The 22,760-nt window shown below is 40.1% G+C and overlaps 1 protein-coding gene across 1 annotated transcript in view; it reads left to right on the top strand.

Annotated features, from left to right (window-relative positions):
- Positions 1-22,760, top strand: part of LOC129119948 (potassium voltage-gated channel subfamily KQT member 1-like) — a 409,925-nt gene that overhangs the window by 74,957 nt on the left and 312,208 nt on the right. The gene's annotated exons all lie outside the window — the stretch shown is intronic.

The following is a 22,760-nucleotide window of genomic DNA, read 5'->3' as shown; positions in this document are numbered from 1 at the left end:
AGCACTTCCCAGTGGTTCCCACTGTCAGTGGTGGCTGCATCCACCAGTGGAATTCTGATGTGAGTGGTCCATGCAAACCTGGAGAAGCTGAGCTGCCTTTGTGTCGGTGAAATCAGGCAGCAAACTGGAAAATGGAGCTTGGGAGACCTTTCTGTAGGAACACAGCTGCTTTGGATCCCTTAGACAGCTGGGATGATGTTTGTTTCTGGTGATCTCTGCACAAATGTGAACAACTCCTGAGCCAGGGGACAAAAGCATCACATTCAGTTTATAACTCTGTGGCTGCCTGAAGTTCTTGTTGAGTGTCTTTGGCCCATTTCCTCAGGGGCCAAAAATCCCAAGTGCTGCTGACCTGAGTAGAGCTCTGTTGGTTTATAATGGCTGCTTCTGAGGTGTCCAAAGCTGAATAAAAATGATGGTTATAGAGATTAATCAATTCTGATGGATTACATAAAGATATTAATTTCAGTCAGTTGATGAGTAGTTCTATTTTTAGCAAGAAATGTTTGGACTGCCTAACTGCCTGACATAATTACTCACCTAATATTTCAAATTCTCTGATGAACAGTCAGAAGGGGGCTCCATCACTGAATCACTGGAGTTTTGCAAGAGTAAAGGAGAACCCAATACCTTTAAGATGTAGTGGTTTTTTTATCTCCAGCTGGTTCTATTTTTATTGTGATGACATGAACCCTTGGCCATGACAACATTTTCTGTCGTTCACACCAGAGTTTAACCTTCCATCAGGAAAGAGAATTTGGCCAATAGACTGCACTGAAAGATTACACCAACCTCTGCTCCCTGATAGAACAGTCTCAGAAAAAAATATACAGAGCAGCAGCTTTAGAGGCAGACATCCTGTTTTTGTTTTTCAGAGCTCTGTGGTTTAAAGCTGTGGTGTCGAAAGCTCTTTGCACTCTGAGGAAAAGCCAAAGTCAGAAATTCTCTGTCAGCGTGGCCAAGCAGCTGTGGTTGAGCGTGCGTTTTGTGGCCGGCTGGCGTCACAGGGGGGTGAATGTCAGCAGGTCCCTCTGGCAGGTGAGATGCACACCCAGTGCCCTTGCTCTGCCCTCTGGGCACAGCTGAGCAGTGACTCCTCCTCAGCTGGAACAGGCTGCCAGGGAGCTCAGAGCTGTTGCCCACAGGGAAAGTGGGGCTTCGGGACTTCTCATGGGCTGGGAGTGAGAGCAGCGGTTGCTCTTCTTTCTGAGGCTCTGTTCACAGCAGAGTTAAGCTGTGCTTAGGAGCCATGGGTTTGATCCAACCCTGGTGAAACCAGCTCTGAGCAGAGCTTTAGAAAGCCTGAAGGTGCTTGTGTTGCATTCCTGCGTGTGAGGTCAGCGTGCTGAGGCTGTGAAAATGGCTCACTCTGAGGTCTTTAATGGAACAGAAGCACAGACCTGACTGCAGAAGCAACCTGATATCCACTGTTCCCATCTCCTCCAGCTTTTTGGTTTTTTTTTTTTTTTATTTCAAGCTCATAGCACAAAACTGGCTCTTAGATTGTACAAGGGAGTTTCACCTGCAAAAGGATTAGCAGGAAAACCCAGCATTATAATGTGGTTATTAAACAATCTTTTCCCCCTCTGAGGAGGAGGGAAAAGAGACCTGAGGTGAGGCAATGGATGCAAAACAAACCTCTTTTAATGGGGGAAACTGGAACCCTGAGGATGAGGATGACTGAATGCCCTGTTCTGTGTCATCACTGGTGAATCCTGATGCAGAAAGAGCATCCCAAATTCATCTCCAGCTGTGAGCAGGACCTCCTGTGAGGTTTGGGGCTTCATGAAGCCAGGGGCTTGGGTTCTCTTTGCTGGACTTTGTGCTCCCTGCAGGCTGCCTGGAAGAACAGAGCAAAGCTGCTGCCCCCCTCACCAGAGCTGGGTTCTGCAGAGATGGGGGTACCCTGGGCACCTGTGTGCTGGGCTGGAAAATCAAATTTGTATTCAAAGGAGGGTACTTCATAGTTAGCCTTAGAATTTTAGCTTTTCGCTTTTAAAACAAGTTTAGGAAATGTGTTGGTTTTGTGGTTTTGGTTGTTCTGGTTTGTTTTTTCTAGAGGAAATAGGTTATCATACGATTGGCAGATATGAAATATGACTAATTTCCTTCATTGCCCACTAACACAGAAATTTTATAAAAAGTGAATGGGACAAATGGTAAAACTTATGCTAGGCCTTAAAGCTTTCATTAGGTGTTATCAAAGAAAATGATCATTGTTAAGCTCTTGAAAAAAGGGATGTTAAACCCATCTTCTGACTTTCAGCCTTCCACTACCTGTAGATGGTAGTGAAGGTTTTATCAGGGTCTTATGAATATTTTTTGTCCTTCTTTGTCTCTGCTTGAAAAGATAAGAGTTCAACCTGTAACATCAAGCATATTTTCAATCTTTCTGTTGTTTTGGTTTATCTCTGCCAGCTCCATTTATCTTTCTATTTTCATCTTAACTTCTTCCTATAGCTTATTGCTTTTAATCTTATTAAAGAAAGAGTTCACCTTCTCACCAGCAACTCTATTCCACTGAATATACTATAAGCTATATACTATATAATATTATGTATTATATATTATATAATCCAGTAATTGGATAGTGATCTTGTGTAGGATAATTGGATCAACTATAAACTCATTAATAACACTTTTCTTATTAAAATAGTGTTCCTGGGGTAACCCACAGTACCATGAGTGGAGGGCATATATCTATATCCATCTTGTTTCCAGGTTTCTCATTGTCTGTTGGCTTTTGACACTTACTAATTCCCACTCTCATGTACATTGAACACAGGTGTTACTGATGCAACTAGTTCTGTCCTTAGCATGGCACTCAAAAACATTTTAAATTGCTTCAAAGAGGGATTTTTGCAAGCATCTGTCAGTTCTGGCCAGAAAAGAACGAGGTAAAAATAGTGTAAATTTAACAGACAGTAGTAATTGCTAATCTGGTTCTATACTTTTTACCACTATATGGTCATGTGTTAAATTACACTTTTTAGCACTACCCATTTTTGTCTTGTCACTTCTAATTTGGAATTCTTTAAAAGGGCTGCCTTGGGATTTATTTCAGCACCCAAACAATTTTTATTACCATGTAATATGAAAGCAAGGCTGGCATTAGTATAAATTGGTGGCAATATGCAATAACCTTTTACAAGAATTTGATATTGAGGGGGTTTGGAGGTATTTATCCTGGAGTCACAGTGAATTTTTGCTCTTTCATTCCAAGAGTGAGAACATTTGGCCAGTGGAGGGCACTGTCCCATAACACAGGAGAAACAGAAACTCCTGTTTCAGCTTTCCAAATCCCATTTGTCATTTCAGCAAGCTTACTTATAAACTTAATTTATCTGCATCTGAATTTCCCCAACGTTAAATTGGCAAGTTGCCACGCTAAGAAAAAAACCCCTACTATACTTAAACATCAGTTTAATGAGCAATTTAACCAACCCCCAAAGGCTCAGCTTGGTGTGATGGTTTGACTTTCTTTCCTGGAAAACAGACCATTGTAACAGCCCACTGAAGGCTGTCAAAATATAACTGAATGCACATTATCATGTAAACCTCTATGCAGCAAAGTTCCCAGATCTGATAGAAAAGTGTGACATAAAAAGTTGCTTTGGAAACAGAAGCTTCTACAAAACATTTTCTAGAACTGATTTTTTTTTTCCTTAATGAGTTTTCTAATAATTTCACAGAATTTTGAAGTGTGAATCAAATTTTTCATGGCAGGGGTGTGAAGGGACTCTGGGATATATGGCTGCAAATATCTGTCAAGAAAGTAGTTTACAAAGAATGTATCTGTTTCCAGATTAAAGACTCCCCTTTGTGCCTTTACTTTACACAGAAATTATTTATCTCAGCAGCAAGTCAGAAAATACAAAAAAAGGCAACTCTAATATTTGTTATTTATTGAAAGGAGTTCAAGGAGCTGGATTGGATTCCTGGTCTCTTGTCTGTACTGTGAGGAGAAGGGGGAATCACATTATGGAGGCTTTGTTTGCATGTCAGAGTTTGTCAAGGTTTTACTTAATTATTATTATTACAACTCAGTTGTCATTTCCAAGCTCCATGACACATGACAATATCATGAGTGCCTCTATGTGCAGCTGTGATGGAAGTTTGGAAAAACATAACATGAAAAAGGGTGTTGTTTGCTGAAGAAGACAGTGCAACCCTTCATATCAGACCACCCCAGGCAAAATAAAAGTGTGCCACATGTGGCACCTGTGTTTTGGTGAGGGGAGGATAAAAATCTTGGTGGGAAAAGCGAGGTGGTTGCGCTGCACAGAGAAGTGTGACTCTGTCCCTTCAGTAGAAATAACCAAGCACGTGTTTGCTGTTCCCCCTGACCTGGTGGTTTTGCAGCATTTTGTGTTTTAGCACTTCTCCTGTGAGATTAAATTGGGTGTGGGTGAACCATGCCTGTGCCTGTTCTGGTCACAGGCACTTGGCTGTGCTCATTGTCTGCCTGTGTAAAATATGCTGAGGCAGAGGAGAAGCAGGGATAGGAGTCCAGGCTGCCTGCAGCCTGAACATTCAGGTCATTGCTCAGGTGGTTAAGCTCCATCCATAAACCACAGGGTGTGTTTTGTATTGGCAACATTCAACACAAAAAGTACTTTAGAAATTGTTTATACCAGTTGTCCTTCCCTTTCCTTCCATGGCTGCTTCCCTGGGCTGCTCCTGTGACTGAGGCAGCCCCTCTCTCATACCAACCAAAAGCCCATCCCTGCCTAACAGGGACTGTTGAAGCTCTTAGGGTCAAAAAAGGATGGAGAAAAGCTTGAAGGCATGAAGACACCATTTTTTTTTGCTAGAATTTGTGGAGGAGAGAGCTGAGATAAAAATCTATCCTTCTTTTTAAGGCAGGAAGCTTTTATTTTACTTTAATATTAGCTGAGTGTTACCCTGCTGTCCTTCTGAGCATGGACAGCAGCCCTGCAAGCCAGAATCTACTTTCCAATCTACCTTCCAATCCAATTCCTTACAGCCTGCTTTCTGAAGAGGTGACATGCCTGTCTAACATGCTGCTTCTACAGACATAATTTCTGAGGCAGCAGGAAAAAAAACTCAGAAACTGTAAGTGAAAGTTAAGAGAGCTCAGTGTGGTTAAGTGAAAAGTCGTGATGAGTGCATTGAGGACAAAAAAAGAAAATAAAATTTTATTACAGATGTCAGGAACAGTTTTGTAGTTAGAAAATGCAATTTATGGGTGATTTCTTTAGTATTTCATCATTACCAATATTATGAAAATCTACTTTGAAACTTTCAAAATAATGTGAGCAATGTAATCATAAATTGATATGGCATCATTTGGTGATGATGTTTCACAGTGCAGTTTAAACAAACAGTTTGGAGTAAGGACTGTATTTCTACCCAGGCAGCAGGTAGACTGTCCACTTAGCCTAAAATGAAAGAAGGAAGACTCTTTTCTGTGGTTTTTAAGTGTTAATTTGGTGTTTATCAAGGGGTGCTGCAGTCTTGCCTTATTTGCCAATCTCTAGACAGTCTTATTCTGTATTTACTGGTCAAGTGCCTTTCCTTATTGAAATATAAATAATTGTTCATTTCATTCAGGTGGCTTTTATAGACTTTTGTATAGTGCAACATAGTACCCAATGAAGCAAGACACACTTGCTTTCACTGCACTAAAGGATATTGGAATTCACATGACATGGCTGAGTTACTGGAGCTGCTTCTGTTCTGTGGGATGGACTTAGGGCTATGGATTGTTTATGGCTGCTCCAAAAATACCTCTCATGTATGTTTGTATCTTACTGATTTTTAAAATTATTTTTTCCTAAAATACACTTAAAAGAAACATCTTACAAGGGAAAAAGTTCTTTAGTAAAGCAAATGCCATTTATATCTTCATTGTGTGTTTAAAAACAATGCCAATTCTCATTCTTCAGTGAACACTGAGACCACTGCTCTTTCAGCTGCAGTAAAAGTACAGTTTAGATGTATCTCCTCCATATTTATTTTTGTCTAAAGTAATATTTAGATGCTTTGCAATGAGCAGGTATCTCTACTAAAACTCTCTTATTGTGTACAAGATATTCACAACAAAAGTTAGTAATTTGAGAGATCATCTTATATCTTCTCATGGCTATTTTCTTGGGTAGCCCTACCAAAACTAAAGGAATGTATTCTAGACCTGCAATTTCACTCATTTATTTATACATACATATATTATGCCATATTTAATTATCTAGCTTTAAAGTAATGCTGAAGTACTCATTGATAAATCAACACACAATTTGGGTTAAATATTAATTACTCCTATTTCTGTGCCAGGGAGGTAATGGAGTTATTGCAGCCAATGTAACTAACATATTTGTGCCTAAATAGGGCTGATATGTGAAAACTGGTAGATGAAATTGCTGCTTTTTTAATTTGACCACTGCATTAATCTCTGTGCTTGAAAAGTCTATTTTAATAAGTTACTTCCAGGAAATTTAAGTGATGGCAATTCTATAAAACCTGACGGTTCCTCATGGATTTCTCAGCTCTGACACTTTCACAGCTGCACATGTTAAATCTTTTTATAGGCCAAACTTGATGAACTCCAAATGGGACAATGGAAGTTGCTTTTCAGGTTGGATACACTGAAATAGATGCCAGACAAATACCAGTGCCAGTTGCTTGTCTGCTTTTTCTTTTAGTGCTCTGCAATTTGGAGAAGCCATTATACTCTCTCTTTTACTCCAGATTAAACCCCCTATCTCCAGGGCTGCTTTTTCCCCTGCCCAATAATGCTTCTAGATGTTATCACCACCTTCTCAAAAAACTTTGCCCTAATTGCTTAGCTGTTTGTTTGCATTGCTAAGACAATTTATCTCTGGTCTCTGGGTCAAAATGAATTTATCAGACCATTACAGTACAGAAAGCTTAGTATGTGGGCACTGAAGCTTGCAGTCATTGCACGCTATATTGAGCTCTGTTCCTCCCAGTGCTCTGCCTGTTTGCTCCTGGCCTGCTGTAATGGCATTTTTCATAACTCACTGATACTTATCTCCCCTGCTTTAGTCAGCCAGGCTGCCTACATCCAGGCACTGGCTAGGACAGATAATCTTGATGGTCTTTGCTTTTTATTTTTTATTTAGTCAGCTGTCTGCAATATGTGTGGTGCTCATTAGTGTCAAAATATGCTTGAAAACAAAGCTCCAAGAGCTCTTGAAGCTGTTCTTATGCTGATTTCTCTTACTCCAGCAGTTGTCACTGAAGGATCCCCTCCAGAGGGTTCTGTGATTTGTCCCTGCAGTAATCCAAATCCAATAATACAATGTAAACGACTTTCCACGTGTTCCTGTGTCTACTTAGCTACTTTGTTATTTAAAAAAAAATACAAATTCCTTCTAATGTGAAATGTGTGGAATTTGCAGCATTTCAGATAAACAAAGCATGGCTCTTCCTGTGTTTAGTTCTCTTCTTAGTCCTTCAGCTCTGTGTCTGCTGTAAATTTCATACTTCATCTCCAGATTTTGGAGTTTGTGGAAGTCCACATTCATTCTTGACAAAGAATTGTCATTGGTTTGGTCTTTTTAAAGTAGGAAAAGTTTCAATTTGATTTCTATGCATAATCTTTTCTGTGTAACCTTGAGTGAAAGGCTTCCATTAGTGTCATGTTATCCACCTGCCAAGCTCTGATTAAATTTTAATTTAGAAAACAAGCCTGTTAGTGTTTAACAAGCACTGGGCAAGGGGAACTTGCTAGCCAAAGAAGGGCTGTGCTACCTTGAGGGTTTTGACTGCAAATCCTTTGCCCCCTCTTGCAGGGAAACCCAAGGTCAGCTCTGAGTAAAATAAGGTATAATTTATGAAGCTGATTACCCCTGCTCTTTCCATACAGCACTGCTCTATCAGTGAGGGGGAATTGCTTTGTGCCAAAGTTTGTCTCAGCAGCACAAATGGGCTGGGCCTGTTCTGTCTTCTCCTGCTTGTCCCTTTCCCCCACTGCAGCTCCTGAGGCACAGGGATAAAGTCAATTCCTTAGCATGGGGGACTGACCAGTGCAGTGTGAAGTGGTGAGGGCAGGGTACAGAAGTGGACAGGAGCTGGGGAGCTTGTGGCTGGAAAGATGGGGAATGGAAGCAGGGAAAGCAGCACCTGCCTGGATGGAGATTTGGAGCTCTCACCCAGAGCTCCCTTGTACATCTTGCTGGTGACTTCAGAGAGCACCTGGACTCCTCTCAGCTCCTTTCATCCTCCATAACCCCCTCATCCTGTCATCAATCCCTGCAGTTTCTCATCCTATTTGTGGAGTGGGAGAAGTGTGTGTGTATGTGCATGTCTGAGAAAAGCCTGGACAACAAAATTTGACTTTGCTCACTGTCCTGAGGAGCCTTGACTGAGCTCTGCCTTCTATTTCAATGCCCAGGCATCTGAGTTTTGCCTCTAGCTGGTCAAGAATCTGAGTTTGTGTCCTCAGATGGCCTTAGAACTTTCCCAGGAAGAATGTCTAACATCTGCAGAACTTGGAGAGAAATCTTTTTCTTTTGTTATCAGCACACCTCTGCAGCTCCCTGCTGGATGAAATTGATAATCAGGATAAAGGGGGTAGCCCATTCCCTCCCAATTTACAGTCAGCCCTGTTTGTACTTGATTAAACAGAGTTTTAGAGATAGAATCATGTAGGTTTAGAGCTATAACCACATAGGTAGCTATTGGATTTCTGTAAAAAGTGTCTATACTCTGGCTTACAGTTCTGTCTTTTTCCTGTGATATTATATTACACCTTTTTAGATTTCTTTTGTTGCTTGTTTGCCTGGTTGTGAAAGCAAACCAACTGGTGTGCTTGAACCCCTGCATATTTACACAGAGTCTAAATTTAATTTTATCACTCATGCATAGTATTAAACCCTGAAAATTAAGTCAGAATTATCCTCCTGCTTACTTTACAGCAAGTCTCTGTGTGTGATGAGTAAACACACTGTGGGTGGCCGAGGGTAAAATAAAATTTCAGTGTTTGTTCGCAAGGGCAGATTTCTTCCCCTTCAAAAGATAAACACCTAGCCACAGTTTAGTAGATTTTACCAGCTGGCCTAATTGATTAAAAAAAAATCTCACAGATGAATGTAGAACTTTTAAAAATTATTTTTGGTATTTTCATAAGCATATTGTAAAGCTTTTAGAGTCCTCTAGCACTCAAAACATGACCCTTATTTCAGATGTTTGGATTAAAAACTTTGCCACAGCCCATATCTCAGGCATCTGCAACTAAATTAGAAATACAAACCCAAAATATATGCCCTTACTTTGTCCATTCAGTATTATACAAGAAAATTATAGCAATTGAGGAAAAAAACCCCAAAACACTCATAGTATCACACAGTCATCCTCTCTTTTCAGTTGTATCAACTGAGCACTAATAATGAACATCTCCAAAATCTCCAGTTTCAGCACTGTGACACTTTAATGCATGAGCTAATGAAGAGCTGGAGGTTATTTAATCTTATCCTTGCCTGTTCCTCGTTCAGAAAGTGCTAATCTCTTTCACAAACAGAAGGGGCATGAGCTCATTATAGAACTTGCTATTCATGACATCACCATTCCCCTCACTGCTTCTCCTCTACGTCTCTTTTTTCTTCTAGCGCTATCTGAGCAAGGTAAATATCACTATCAAAGTGTGACAACAGCTGTTCTTCTCCCAGGGCAATGGGTTTCAGCCTGTTCTTTGGTTTCAGTGTTCTTGTTTGGGCAGCAAAGAGACAGTGTAGAATTGTCTGACAGTTCAGGTGGGTGACCCCATCAACATTCAAGAAATATTCTTCCCACTTGTGGCTGTGGCTTCCTTATCAACCTGTTTTGAACTGCCTTAGTTTATTGGGGGGGTAGGAAAGTGAAGGAAGCAATTTAACTCCAAGGTCTTTTGGTTTACACTGTTAGGTCTCATTTGAGTTCTTTTGTTTAAACACAGCTGGCCTGTCTGGGGCTGACACCCAGCTGTGCTCTGGCAGGTGAAATCTGCAGTCGTGCTGCTGATCCAGCAATGGAAGCGCAGGGGGAAATCTGAGCAACTCTGCGACATGGGACATTAGGCCAGCTCATTCTCCAAGTGCAGTGGATTAACTTTCTCCATGGGCTCTCTGAACTCAAATTATTAAATGGGCTGTGAACCCTGGTGTTTACACACGAGCTTGTGCTGAGGGGCTGAGCTGCAGCCCAGGAGCTGCCTCGTAGCAGTCACTGTTGGGCAGGATCTGAGGCTCCTGTGGGACTGGAACACTGCACAGCAGCCTGTGGGAGAACACCCTTTGGATCAGACACAAACCACAACATCCAAATCACAAACGGGAAACAGCTTTTGGGTCTTGTAATTTCTCCTTAATATTACTGAAGTGTCTCTGTGTTGTTGTCCTTGGAGATGCTGAGGAGAAGATCTGTGAACATACATTTTTCTATCACTGAGATATTCTGATAGTCAAGTGTTGTAGAAGAGTCAAGTTTAGTCTTCTCTGTCTTAAAATCCACCCCTTAGGTTTGAGTAACAAACTTACAGACCTTATCTTCATTTCCTTCATATTATTATGGAAATATTAAACACAGGCTTTGATCACTACTTAATGCTTGCCATGTTTGTTGAAATGTTCTGCCAAACAGCATTTTCTACCAAATCTCACCTTCATTCCTCTTTTGCAGATGTCATTTTGCAAAGTATCTATGGAGCAAAATGTCTTTAAAGCAAAGGATGGTAAAAATTGTTCTGGTAATAACCATGGCTATAGGGCTGTTATAATTTTATTTTTTAATAATAACACGGCTCCTATTTTTTGTTGATATCAATCATCTGCAAGTAGGCAGAATTTCAACCTGCTTTCTAAAGGAATTTATAATTTGAGGCAAGAAGAAGTCTATAATGAAAAAGTGTTATAATTTTTTTCTAGTTTTCTGTTTGTAGGTCTAAGTCAAGAAAACTTTGAAATGCTGATGTATTAAAAAACGTTCTGGTGCTGGGAGTCACAAGCCTAAATGACTCTGTTTATCCAGGCTTGTACCTATGGACAGTAAAATCTTTTATGATTATAAACACAAGAAATGAACATTTGTCCTCAAGTTTTTGTTGATGCCTGTCTGTCCTTAGTCAGCAGCCATGTTTCTAGAACAGTAAACCTTTTATTGTCTGACTGCTCTAGAGAAGAATGCTGCTTTCCAAAAGCACAGTTGTCAAAAGTATGCCTGTAATGTTGTGCTAAAAGTATTTTTAGGGGGAGTAGTAAATGATGCTGGCAAGGTGTTTTCTTTTGAGGGAAAAATGCTTTGACTCACTGGCAGAAAGTCAAGTGAATGACCATAGAAGGGCAGGAGTTTGTTGTTGATTTGCCAGCAAAAATGAGATGTGAACTCTGTGAACTAAAGGAACATATGGCCACCTGTCTGGAAATTTGACTTGGTGGGGGAAGAGGGATAGGAGGGGAGGGTGGTTTGTGCTGTTTTTCCTTTTCCTGTACAAAGAAATGCTCTTGTAGGCATTCTGTATTTTTGCTTAGTTCTTTCAGTTCATTGAAGGAAAAAAACCTGAGCTAATTTGTGACATTTTTAGCTTTACTATGAACGTGCTAAAGGGAGAATAGAAATTCTTGGAAGTCTGTCACTTAGGTGACAAGAGGTTAATGTTTCTTCTCTACCTATGCCCAAACTTACTGTGCTCGTTCTATGGTCACTTCAAATGCTTTTAGAAGTACAGCAATAACACACTGCCTTTGGAGCAGAAGCTTCCTCTTCATATGGAATTTTTATTTAACAATGATAACCACTAAAATAAAACACAGGACAGTGTAACTTTCAAATACTTTTTAATATTGCTGGTTTGTTTTGGTTTTTTTTGGTTTTTTTTTTTTTTTTAAGAATTGAATTAAAAAACGTGCTGCAAGAGGACTAAAATGGCAATAGAGAAGGGAGCAAAAGGAGCTGTTAAAATCAGCTGGTTAATAGGTAGTAACAAAACAGGATTTTTAGGAAAATTCTATTGAGTCTCAATAAACAAAAGGAGTAGGGAATGCAAGGTGAATTACAGGTGAATTATAATCAAGACAGTGGAAAGTTAGGCCTCTTTGGACAAAGAATAATAAAAAGCCACAGTTGTGCCTATTTTCTTTTGGTGGGGGATGTTTAATGGGTTTATATGAACTTTCTTGCAGAACTCCCATGAGAATGATTGATCAGAAGGAGTATTTTCATTTCCTTTTTATGATTCAGAAGAAAAATTGATACATGAAGCTTTCTCTAGGTGTAGTTTAGTAGAAGGTGTGGCTCAAGAAAACTAGTTCCTATGAGTAAAAGACCTGTCTGGGTGGGGAGTCTCCAAAAGCTCTTGAATAACTTAGGGCACTAAATTGTTGGAATGTTGATGCAGTTATTAAAAAAGAAGACACATCAAAAAGTAGAAGTAATATTTAAACCAGGAACTTGCCATCAGGACTCTCTCAGAGCTGAGAGTAGATGCTTCTCCCCAAGTGATTCACTTGGCTTCACCAGATCCTTTCTCTGTTATCTCACTGATCTATCACAGAAGTCCTGATGGTTTCTTGCTCTCAGGGTTGTGGTTTCACAATCAATTTGAAGTGGTCTAAGACTGTTCTGCCTCCAAAATGTTTGTCTGGCTCTTCCCTCTGCCCTGCTGCCTCTCTACTTCCCCTTTTCTGCTTTTCTCGGCACTAGATATTATACAGATCATTTACCTGGTTAAATACTTTCAAAAGACCTCATAGAAGTGGCTGAGAGTATTAAAGTTGAAAAGAAATCCTTGATTATCTTGGGGCAATTATTTATTCTGAAAATAAGGAGGTTTTTTTCCATGTGGGCTTTCAAGTTTTATGGAACTACACTTTTAATTTTTAAGCCTTTTGGCCCTCTTCTTTCACTTTATGTATAATGTTATGGTCAGGTTTCTGTTTGTCTGTCTGTAGTTGGGTCAAAATACACTGATTAATGGATTCTTCTGAGATGACACACTAAGGTTGTAAACTTCAGATTGAGAGATCCTCCTATTCCTTATTTATAAAGTTCTGTTTCAGGATAGTAATGTGAAAATAAGCAGTTGTATTTGAAGCATGTATCCCAAAGCATCCTGATGTGTTTTCATCCCAGCAGAAGCAGATGTTTATGTACAGCACAGAATTTAGGGGAAATACCTTTATATCCACCCATGGAGGGGCAGACAAAGAAGGAACTTCAGCTACAGCATCCTGGGTCAGATTTATCTCTACAGGAGAACAAGACCATTTTATAAATTCACCAGCTGGGCTCTTTCAAAGAGAAAGAATCAGAATGAAAAAGTCCCATTGCACAGGGTCAACTCAGACATGTGGCCAAAATGGAAACACAGTTCAAAGGCAGAGTGGAGAAATAGGGATGTGCCAAGATTGAGTGGACAAGGAGCCAGGCTAAGGAACAGAATGTGTGCAGTAGGAGGGGCAGGGCTCAGGGAAGAGACCATTCACCAATGCTCTGAGTGACAAGAAGTAATCCACATAATTATTAGACTTAAAATATTCCTCTTTCCCCACACCTCACCTTTTAAGCAGTAGAGGCAGAGCTGTTTTTTCCACAGGCAGCTTCAGTCCTGCCTCAGAAAGTATTAACTTTCTTCTTGAATTCCTTTTTATTGTCCACACAGCTTTAGCATGGAGTTTTGCTCTGCCACAGTTTTTTTTTGTATCTTAAAAGGTCTGGGCAGTTCCCCACTTTTTCACAGCCTACTTGGATTTGCCACGTGGCCCTGTTACTGCTTTCTTTGTGCCAGCTCTTCCCACTGGGATGGAGGCTGCAGGATGAAAAACACTGATTTTTGGGATGCTGGTGATTTCAGGAGCGGAAGAAGAACCCATTACTCATGCAGTAAATAGGTATTTTTAGAATTCAGATAGAAATAAAAACTTTTTTTTCCTCCTTCCTTACTAAACCCCAGCAAGAGCAAATTATCCAGTCCTACTTTTGTCATTCTTCATGGAAGAAAAAGGACACTTGGGATTTTTTAATGATTAATTTTTAATCGTGTTGCACTGGCTATGACCAGTAAAAAGAGGGGAATCCTGTATTTATTGATTGCATTGTGCATTTCCCATATCTGCCCAGAGTTGTTGGCATGGAGATGTGTCACTCTGTCAGGCTTTACTTCTGCTGCTAATTAGAATTTGTGATTGTAAGTGCACAGAGGCATTTTTGATTTTGAGAACTGAGTGCAGCATTAGTATGGGAGAGTTGTGCTTCTGATGTGATGACTGTGGCAGAACTTGCTGGGTTTGTTCCAAACTCTGGATCAGTTCCTCTACAACTCCTCCACAGATCTTCTGTGCAAGTTTCCAGCTAAAATATGGGTGCATGCTGAAATAAATAATGCCACACCAAACACAAAGAACTTCCAGATTGGGTACAAATATTTGTACAGAAAGGTTCTGAGTATCAGCCTTTGTAACTCATCTAGGTGCTTGGAAGTCAAAATGAGCGTTTCCTGTTTTCAGTAGCTGTTTACAGATTTTGCAGAGTAGGTTTCTAGATCAGTCTTGTAGCTGATTCATAAGGGGAAAGTCAGTAAAGTCATATTTTGCCTCCTTCTATTCAGTGATGACACAACAATTTTTTTTTTCTTCACCCAAAACAAACGTGTCTGAAGAAGTGGCGTGGAAAAATGCATGGTTTTTTTTTATCTCTGCTAAACAAGTACTCTTTAAATCTGTGCAAAAGTAACCTGGCACATTCATAAAATTACACATTCCATCAACATTTTGCTGGTTTTGTCCCTCCAAGGTAACACTTTGTTCTTCCTCTTCCTCTGCTATAGACTTTGACCTCATAATACACAGTGGCTTGCAGCTGAGCAGCCACACCTTGCTGAAGTCACTGCATCCCCACTGTATCCACGTCCAGTTAAACTCTGGAGAAGCTTCTGCTCCCTTTTTGTAACAGGACAGAGCAGTCGGGTTCCTGGGGCCGCAGGAAGAGCAGGGGGAAGCCCACAGTCCCTTGGAGGTGAGGTTTGGGACGCTTGGAAAAGCTCAGGGTGGCCCCATCAGGATGAGAGTGCTGGGAGAGGCTCTGGGAGTTCATGAACTCGCAGCTCAGTCAGCCTCAGGAGCCTGGAATGTGGTGATATCATGGGCAGCTCTGCCAAGTGACTAACCAAAGTCACTTTCTGCTCTTTGGTGAATCTTGTTTGCAGAAATCCCTTCACATTTCGTGTCACGGCCTTTAGATGTTCTCAGAGAGCTCTGGGGGTTTCATTCGGAGAATTCCAAGCGCTCCCACCCTGGGACGTTTTCCTGAGGTCTCGCTTGATATTCTTGATTTGCTGCCCTCCTTTGCCTGTGATTTTCAGCCTGGACTTTTTGAAAGATCTGGAAGTAGAGGGAAAACAAATCTGACAACTTTCAGTAGTGCCTTAATTGAGGTATAATTTTCAACATGGTATTCTTTTTTATAAATACCACCTTTTTATAAATATCACTTTTCAATGACTCCTGAAGATTCATCTCTTACTTCTGGACCATTTTGGTGTGAGGCAATCTGTGTTTCTTGGTGGACTCCATAGTGTTTAACTGCTTTCTCCTGGCAAGTGACCATGTATGTCACAGTCAGCAACGTTGTTAAGCTTTAAAAAAGAAAATTAGGCTGTCATTTTAAGTGTACTACCAGTTCTTTAATTTTACATCTTTCTACAGCATTCCCCAAATACATTTTAAAATCTACACATAAAAAAAAAGTTAGTCATGCTGATGCTTTCTTTCCCTTTTGCAGCAACTGTTGATATTGTAAAGTCCCTTGTTCTTTTCACTTTATTCACTTAGTTCCCATAGGATGGGGTAGAATCTGACACACATGGGAGGAAGAACAACTGGAGGTCACAGAAATAAATGTTCCTGCAAGATCTCCATCCTAGCCCAGACCAAATGCTCTTTTCACTGGGTCTCACTATTGGTTGTGATGATAATCCAAATTTAAAGATTATTTTTACACAGTTAAAATCTTTCAAAGTAGGAAAAGAAAAGCCTTTTAAATACAAATACTCCAGCCTGTCTGAACCTGTGCATTTCATTGCTGTTCATTACAAAAAAGGGCGAATTGCTTTTGGAAAAAAGCTCCCACTTGCAAATAAAATACTCTCGTACTGACTTGGATGGTAAAAAATTTTTTATTTGCCACAGATGTTGTTAAATTTTAGCCAGCTTGGAATTTTATGGACAGCAAAAAGCTTTATTTTTCTCCTTTTTTTTTTCTTTTTTTTTTTTTTTTTTTTTCCTAACTGGTACTAGTTAAATCGACCCAGGCAAAGATAAAGCCAAACTTTGACACACAAGCTTGGAATGAAAATATTCAGTCCCTTCTCATGCAAAACCCACCAGAAACCCCAAAAGGGTTATTTTTAGCTTTTGTTTTCTCCCAGGATAGATAAATGGAATCAGCTGTGACAGAGACATGATTCACCAGTATGAAAAAGACTGATATAATCCAGAACAAACAAACAAAAGCAGAAAGGGGTTTCAGGGAACAGGGAGAGATGGGTTTATTTTTAGTTTGAGTCCATAGGTTTTGCAGAGATAGGATTCCTCCTTCTCCCACCTCTGTCTTGAAATTCCAGCAACTTTTAGGCTAATAAGCAAGAGGCAGGAACAGTCTCTGTTCATGTAAGAAGTCTGAAATGTAGCAGAACCCCTTATATTTCTTTCTTCCAGCTCTTGCAAATATAAATTAAAACACATCCCATTTTTAAAGGTGTTTTAAAGATAGCTGATTTAAGATTTTCTATCTGACTGCAGAAAAGGGTTTTCTTCTTTGCACCAGCAACCAAAATGTTACAGCTTGGTTGTCTTTCTAGTGACAGGCACCTGTGATTCTTGTAAGAGACAAAGGACATTGGGCTGGTGACCAGGTCCATAATTCATTTTTTTCTGTATCTCAAGGATGTGAAGCCCTGATACGTTTTGATTTTAGTACAGATGGCTGGTATTAAAACCAGAGGTATTGCATGAGTCTAGAAGCAGAAGCTATTGGAAAACAATGTGCAGTGTTAGCTTCTCTTTAAAGCACAAATCTCTGCAGCTCCCACATTTCACCAGGCATCCAGCCACTGTCACCACCAGCTTGTGTTTGCTGGAGTTCAGTGACTCTGTGTGCAAGCTCAAACTGTTGCTTTGGTTTGAAGTCCCAGTCTGTGTGTGTATTTATTACTCTTTTGTTTACTTTTTTTTTTAATTATTATTTTTTATCCTGGGCACAGGATTTTCCTTGAGTTATGGTGGGGTGGAATCCAAGTGCTCTCAAGCACATTAAGGTGTTTGCATGCAGGTTGGTGTCTGAAGATTTGTAATGCCTTCATAGCAAAGTTTGCATTTAAGTTAATTCTGAATCTGCCTTCTCTGTGTGGAAGCAGAATGTTCAGAGTGTCCCCCAGCAGTGCTTCTCTGGGGAGAGGGCACAAAGCTGTGGGAGCAGGAGAAATTTCCACAGAGGATTTCTGGAGGAGACAATTGGACTCGGTAGCTCCACAAGGATAACAAATAATTGTAGGCATGACTTCCTTGCATTTTCTCCAGAAAAAAGGAGAATGAACTTCCCTGCAAAAATGGCCAGGAGCTGGCTATGAGCCTGTTTTTAATGCAGGCAGCCAAACAATCTGTGAAGTAAATTATGCTCTGTATTTAGCTATCACAGAAACCATAGGCATAGAAGACCTTAGAATAAATAGTGTTCATATCAAAGGAGGATCTTCTCCCCTGAAGACTTTATTGCTAGAATTTGACCCCATTTTCCTGACAGTAGTGATTGTGGGTTTTATTTACTGTAAACCTGTCAGCACTGTGGTGCTCCCTGAACAGGAGATGAGATTTGGTGAGAGTTTACCTGCAGGTGTGTGTCAGGAGCCTGTGGGTGGCAAGTGCAGCATCTGCACCTTTATGTTGCTTGATCCCTGCAATAAATTAACAGTTTGCTTTTGCTTCAGTAGGTGACACTCAAGTTCACTTTAAAAAAAAAAGGAATGAAATGTGAAATTTCTTGTGGGAATTGGGGTGTTGTGTGTAGAATCCCTGTTTCTGGTTTCTTGCTAGTGGCAAGAAACTCTTCAAATTATCTGGTTGTGAGCATTTTCTCTTTCAACCTTATGTTGAATTTTGGTAAAAAACTTCAGAAACTTGAGAATTTTCATAGTGAGGCTCTTTTCAGTGAGTGTGTAGGTAGGGGAAAGAGAAGTGAATATGATGGTGGGTCTGTCAGAGAAGGGTGCAAGCACAGTCACATCATAAAACTGGGTGTGTGTACTAAATATGAGCAATGTACTGGTCTGCTGTCCTCACTCAATATTTGGTAGGGTTTACATATCAGAGTAGGAAAAGACAGAATCTCTGGGGGTCCTTTCCATCTTGGTATATTCTGTGATTCTGTGTCTCATGATTCATCATGTGGCTGAAGGATATTGGTATTTTGGGATGGTTTTTATGGGAGGGAAACTTTGTACTGTATCTCTTTCTCTCCTTCCATACTTTGTCACAAAATTGTGCTTTTAGCAAACTCATGCAAATTGATGGTGGCTTTAGTATCTACAGTCCCCTACTTTCTTTCCTCCCCATTGCTTGAAACTTGTTTCAGTTTATTTAAAATTTGCCACCAAAATGTCTTTTTACCAGGAGGATGCTGCACCCTTTGGCCAAAGCCCGTTAAAAAAATTTATCTGCTTCATTTATAAATATTAATGTTTTGACTTAAAGTCAAAGCAGTAAAAAATGCACACTTAATATGTCTTACAATCCCATCCACTTGGCTTAATGCTGTCCATTAAATGCTTTTTTCCAATAGGGTGAGCATGTAAAAGCTCTATTCTCGGTGCTATTGTAATTTAAAAACACAGAAAAGCCCTACTACAGATTGTCTCAATTCTTGCAAGATAACAAATACCAGATGAATTTCCATTCTGCTCAGCAGAATAAAATGAATCAAGTTTAAGGCAGAATTTAAGGTATAAATTAGATCATAAGTTGTTATAAAATGGTCCTAGTAATTAAACATAGAGATTATTCTTTTTAAAACCACGAATGACAATCATTTGAAACGCCTGTGATAATATTTCATTAAAAATCTGTGAAGGCAGTGGTACTAAAAGGGTTTTATTTCTCCATTGATCATATCAGTGAAAACCTCTTGTTGGTAAAAAACTTTCTATCATGTAGATTGTGTCTGCTGCCACAAATCAGAGAGAATTTTCTGAAATAAGAAGACAAAATAAACACAGGAAATTGCTGTTTTTCCAAGAAAGCTTTAAAAAGAAGCTGCATTATGTCACTTCAGAAACTGTGAGTAAAATTAGCAGACTGGATGTGTTTGTTTTGGTGACTTTTCACTTCCTTCACTAATTCAAACATGCTAAGTTATGCTATTACTCAATAAACCAACTATTTTTGTACAAGTTTGTGCAAACTGATAAAAAGACACTAGCAAAAAAAAAAAAAAAGGAATGGGAGAAGGGAAGGTTTTGATCCTAGAGTTTATTTTCTGTATTTCTCTTGATCACTCCAGTGAAGTGACAGTGGCAGAGAAGTGTGCAAGACAAACAAGACCCCGGTTTTCCTTTCTCTCTTGTTTCCAAGGGCCAGAGATGAGAATGCTTATCCTTTGGAGTGAATGATACAGGTTTACCTGCACCCATGTTTAAAATCTCAATGTTTATTCATGTAATAGATCACCCAAATGCTCTACAGAGACCACTGTATTTCATATTTAAGGGGTGTCTCCACTGGAATGTTGACTTCTGTTTCCAACTTGTGTTTATTGCTAGTGTGCCCTACTCTGTATGGGTAGTAGGTAGGAATTCTCTTCACTGTCTAAATTTCAATCTGTATTTTTTGTTCTCTTTTGTGCTATTGTATGTACAGATATTACATTTAAAATTCAACAAACCAATAAAAGCAATACAGGCCATGATGTAGAGTATAATCTTTTTATGGATCTGTTGCAGATAGCAAATACTGCTGTAAAACTGACTTGGAGCAGATAAAAGTTCCCCTGGCTAAACAAAAGCTTGTTTAACTGCCTTGTTTTCTAAAAGGGAGTAGGGAAAAAGTCAGGTTTATTTTCTATTTGAAAAGTATTTCCTTTCCTGGTTAGAGTACAAAAAAAGGGACTCTCAGTTTCTGGGTTCTTTTCCTTAGTTTGACACCATCTTTTGCTTAGCCTGAGCATGTGAAGAGTCAGGTGAAGTTATTTCCATTACAGTCTCCTCTGTAAAGTGTTTTGAGATCTGGTGGTGAAAAAATAGTGCAAAAAGCAAGTTGTTATTGCAGTACACCTTGACCAGGTAGGATCACAACATTGTAACCAGATGCAAAGACTGTTCAGTGTGGTACTGCCAGGAAGTTCACAACCATTATTCTCATGAAACTCAAATGAAGAAAATAACTTTATGTGATGGTGAATTTACTTTATTGGGGGGTTGCTGGGTTGGTTTGTTTTTGGGGTTTTTTTGTTTGGGCTGGTTTGGTTTTGGTTTTTTTTTTTGTTTTTTTTTTTTACCAGTAGGTCTCAAAACACTTTCCAGAAGAGACTGTTGATGCCATTCCATTTTGCAGGTGGAACCTGGTACATAAAGAGGGAGGTGTGCTGTATAGTTCACCCAGTGGAAAGACTGGAAAGGGAATGAAGTCCTCTGGCCATGCCAGCTCACAGAGTCTATGATAAATGGTCATATTTACTCCCCATGCACAACTCTCTTTGTGTTCCTTTCTGGTTTTCTCCCCCTTTTTCCTTTGCTGTGAGGGGACAGCCATTCAGCAGTGTAAAAAAATAAAATGAATCAAAAGGCAGTTGCCTTCCTTTCTGATTCTCCCATGTGGGCCTGTATCTTTTCATTCTTCATGTAAATCAGTCTGAAACTGCTGCAATAAAAGCAACAGCACCTGTGCAATGTCATCTGTGCACTATCCTGCTCTCCATTTTTCCTACATCATCCCAGTAATATTCCTGCCAGACAGGGCCATACCAGCTCATGAAGAGCAATTTGCTTTCTTTTCACATGGTGCTTCAGATTCCTTAAGTAGCCTTGTGGGAAATTGAAAATTCATTTATAGAAACAGCAGCCCTGATGCCTCGAGGGTGCTGCAGTGATGTGGAATGGTGGCCTTTGCTGCCTGCAGCATTTACTCTTTTTTTCCCCCCTTTTTTTTTTTCTCTGCTGCAATCTGCAAATACTTCTACAAATATACCAAGCACCAAACAGTGCTTTCAAATCCTGTGGTGTCACTTTGCCCCTATGCCAGAAGCCTGAGCCTGCTGTGCGCAGTTCAGCTGCACTGTGGCCATTCCTGTTTTTCCTGTTGCCAGCAGCAGGCAGGAGGAGCTGCAGGTGCAAAGCCAGCAAGAACCTGTCACAGCTGGGAAATAGCTGTGCTGGATACCCAGGTGGGACAGGGAACAGAAGGTTTTGCCAAATTCTTTGCACTGCAGCAGCCTCCAAACCCTCCAGTGGAGTATTCTGGCTCCTGTGTTTCCTCAGTAACAGAATACAAGCTCACAAGTGGGATGAACTGGAAAAAGGTTTGCCCCATCTTTGACTTTTTGAAAGTCCTCTCTGCTCCTTTTTCAGAAGATCTATGGGATTTCATGGTATTGTGGTGTTTTCCTGGTGAGAATTGTGAAAAAACTCATATTCCTCGGCAAAGGCTTCTCAGAAATTTGCACTCAGAACAAGTGGCATTATGCACTCAAACTGTCATTGTGGGTAAATTCACATTGCTGCCAGCTTTCCAACACAGTGCTCTGTGTGCATGGTGGGAAAACAGGCACCAGCAGCAGCAGGAATAGGGCCTGGATCTCCAGTAATGCCACAGGAGTCTTTGTACACCTGTGCACTGTCTCTTAGCAATGATGTTTGAGCTCTGGCACACTCTGCACTGCAACCACAGTGTTGCTCACTGCAACCATGATGTCATTTCTAAACTGTGAGCCCAGTACTTGGTGCAGGTTGTGCTTTGGGTGTCCTTTATCTCCATTTTTGTGGAAGGGAGCCATGAGGAATCCTATTTATAATCCATGAGCCACACTCAGCCTGAACACAGGCCAGAGTGTTCCATCCAGAATTACTGCAGAGGAGTTGCTTCTTCTTGTTGTGTGTTTGGTGATCCAAAAATCTGTCCCAGATTCTCAAGCAGCATAAATGAATACATCTCTATTAAGTTTGGGAGTGCTGCATTAATTTGGAGCAGCTGGTCCAGCGTGTGAAGCAGTGACAGCTCATGCCCACAGCACTCTGAGGAGCTGCTTTGTACCTCAGCCTTTGCAAACAAGTTGCTTCTGCCTTTTTCCTCCTTGCTTTGCTCAAGGGAACAATATTTTAGAAATGTATGCCCTGAAAGCAATTAATACGAGGATGATAAATATAGAAGAAAATCACCGGGGTAGAAATATAATTAAATTTGACTGGATAATAACTGAGCCACTTTTAATGTCTAGAGAGGTAGTCCCTGGTGTAAAATTCAGAAAGGAAATTAACCTTCTTATGTGTTTTCCATTTCCTCCAAAGTTTGAGAGTAGAATTGCTAATGTCTTAGAATTCTAATGTCTTAATTATTGGCAATTTCTCAAAATACTGTTTGATGTGACAGCAAATTATTTTGGAAACACTGTGATTTAACATTTTTACAGAAATGGAAAATATTCTGGGGATACCTTGCTACCAGAGTAATTTGTACAAGGCTGTATAATTTTTTGTAAGGATGACTGGTGAGACAGGGAGGCTAAGAACAGAATGTTTATATAGTAAGTGAACTCCAGAAAAAAAT

The sequence above is a fragment of the Agelaius phoeniceus genome, chromosome 5, assembly GCF_051311805.1.
Source record: "Agelaius phoeniceus isolate bAgePho1 chromosome 5, bAgePho1.hap1, whole genome shotgun sequence".
Classification (NCBI taxonomy): domain Eukaryota; kingdom Metazoa; phylum Chordata; class Aves; order Passeriformes; family Icteridae; genus Agelaius; species Agelaius phoeniceus.
The sequence above is the reverse complement of the archived record's forward strand: the minus strand, read 5'-3'. Positions and strand labels throughout refer to the sequence as shown.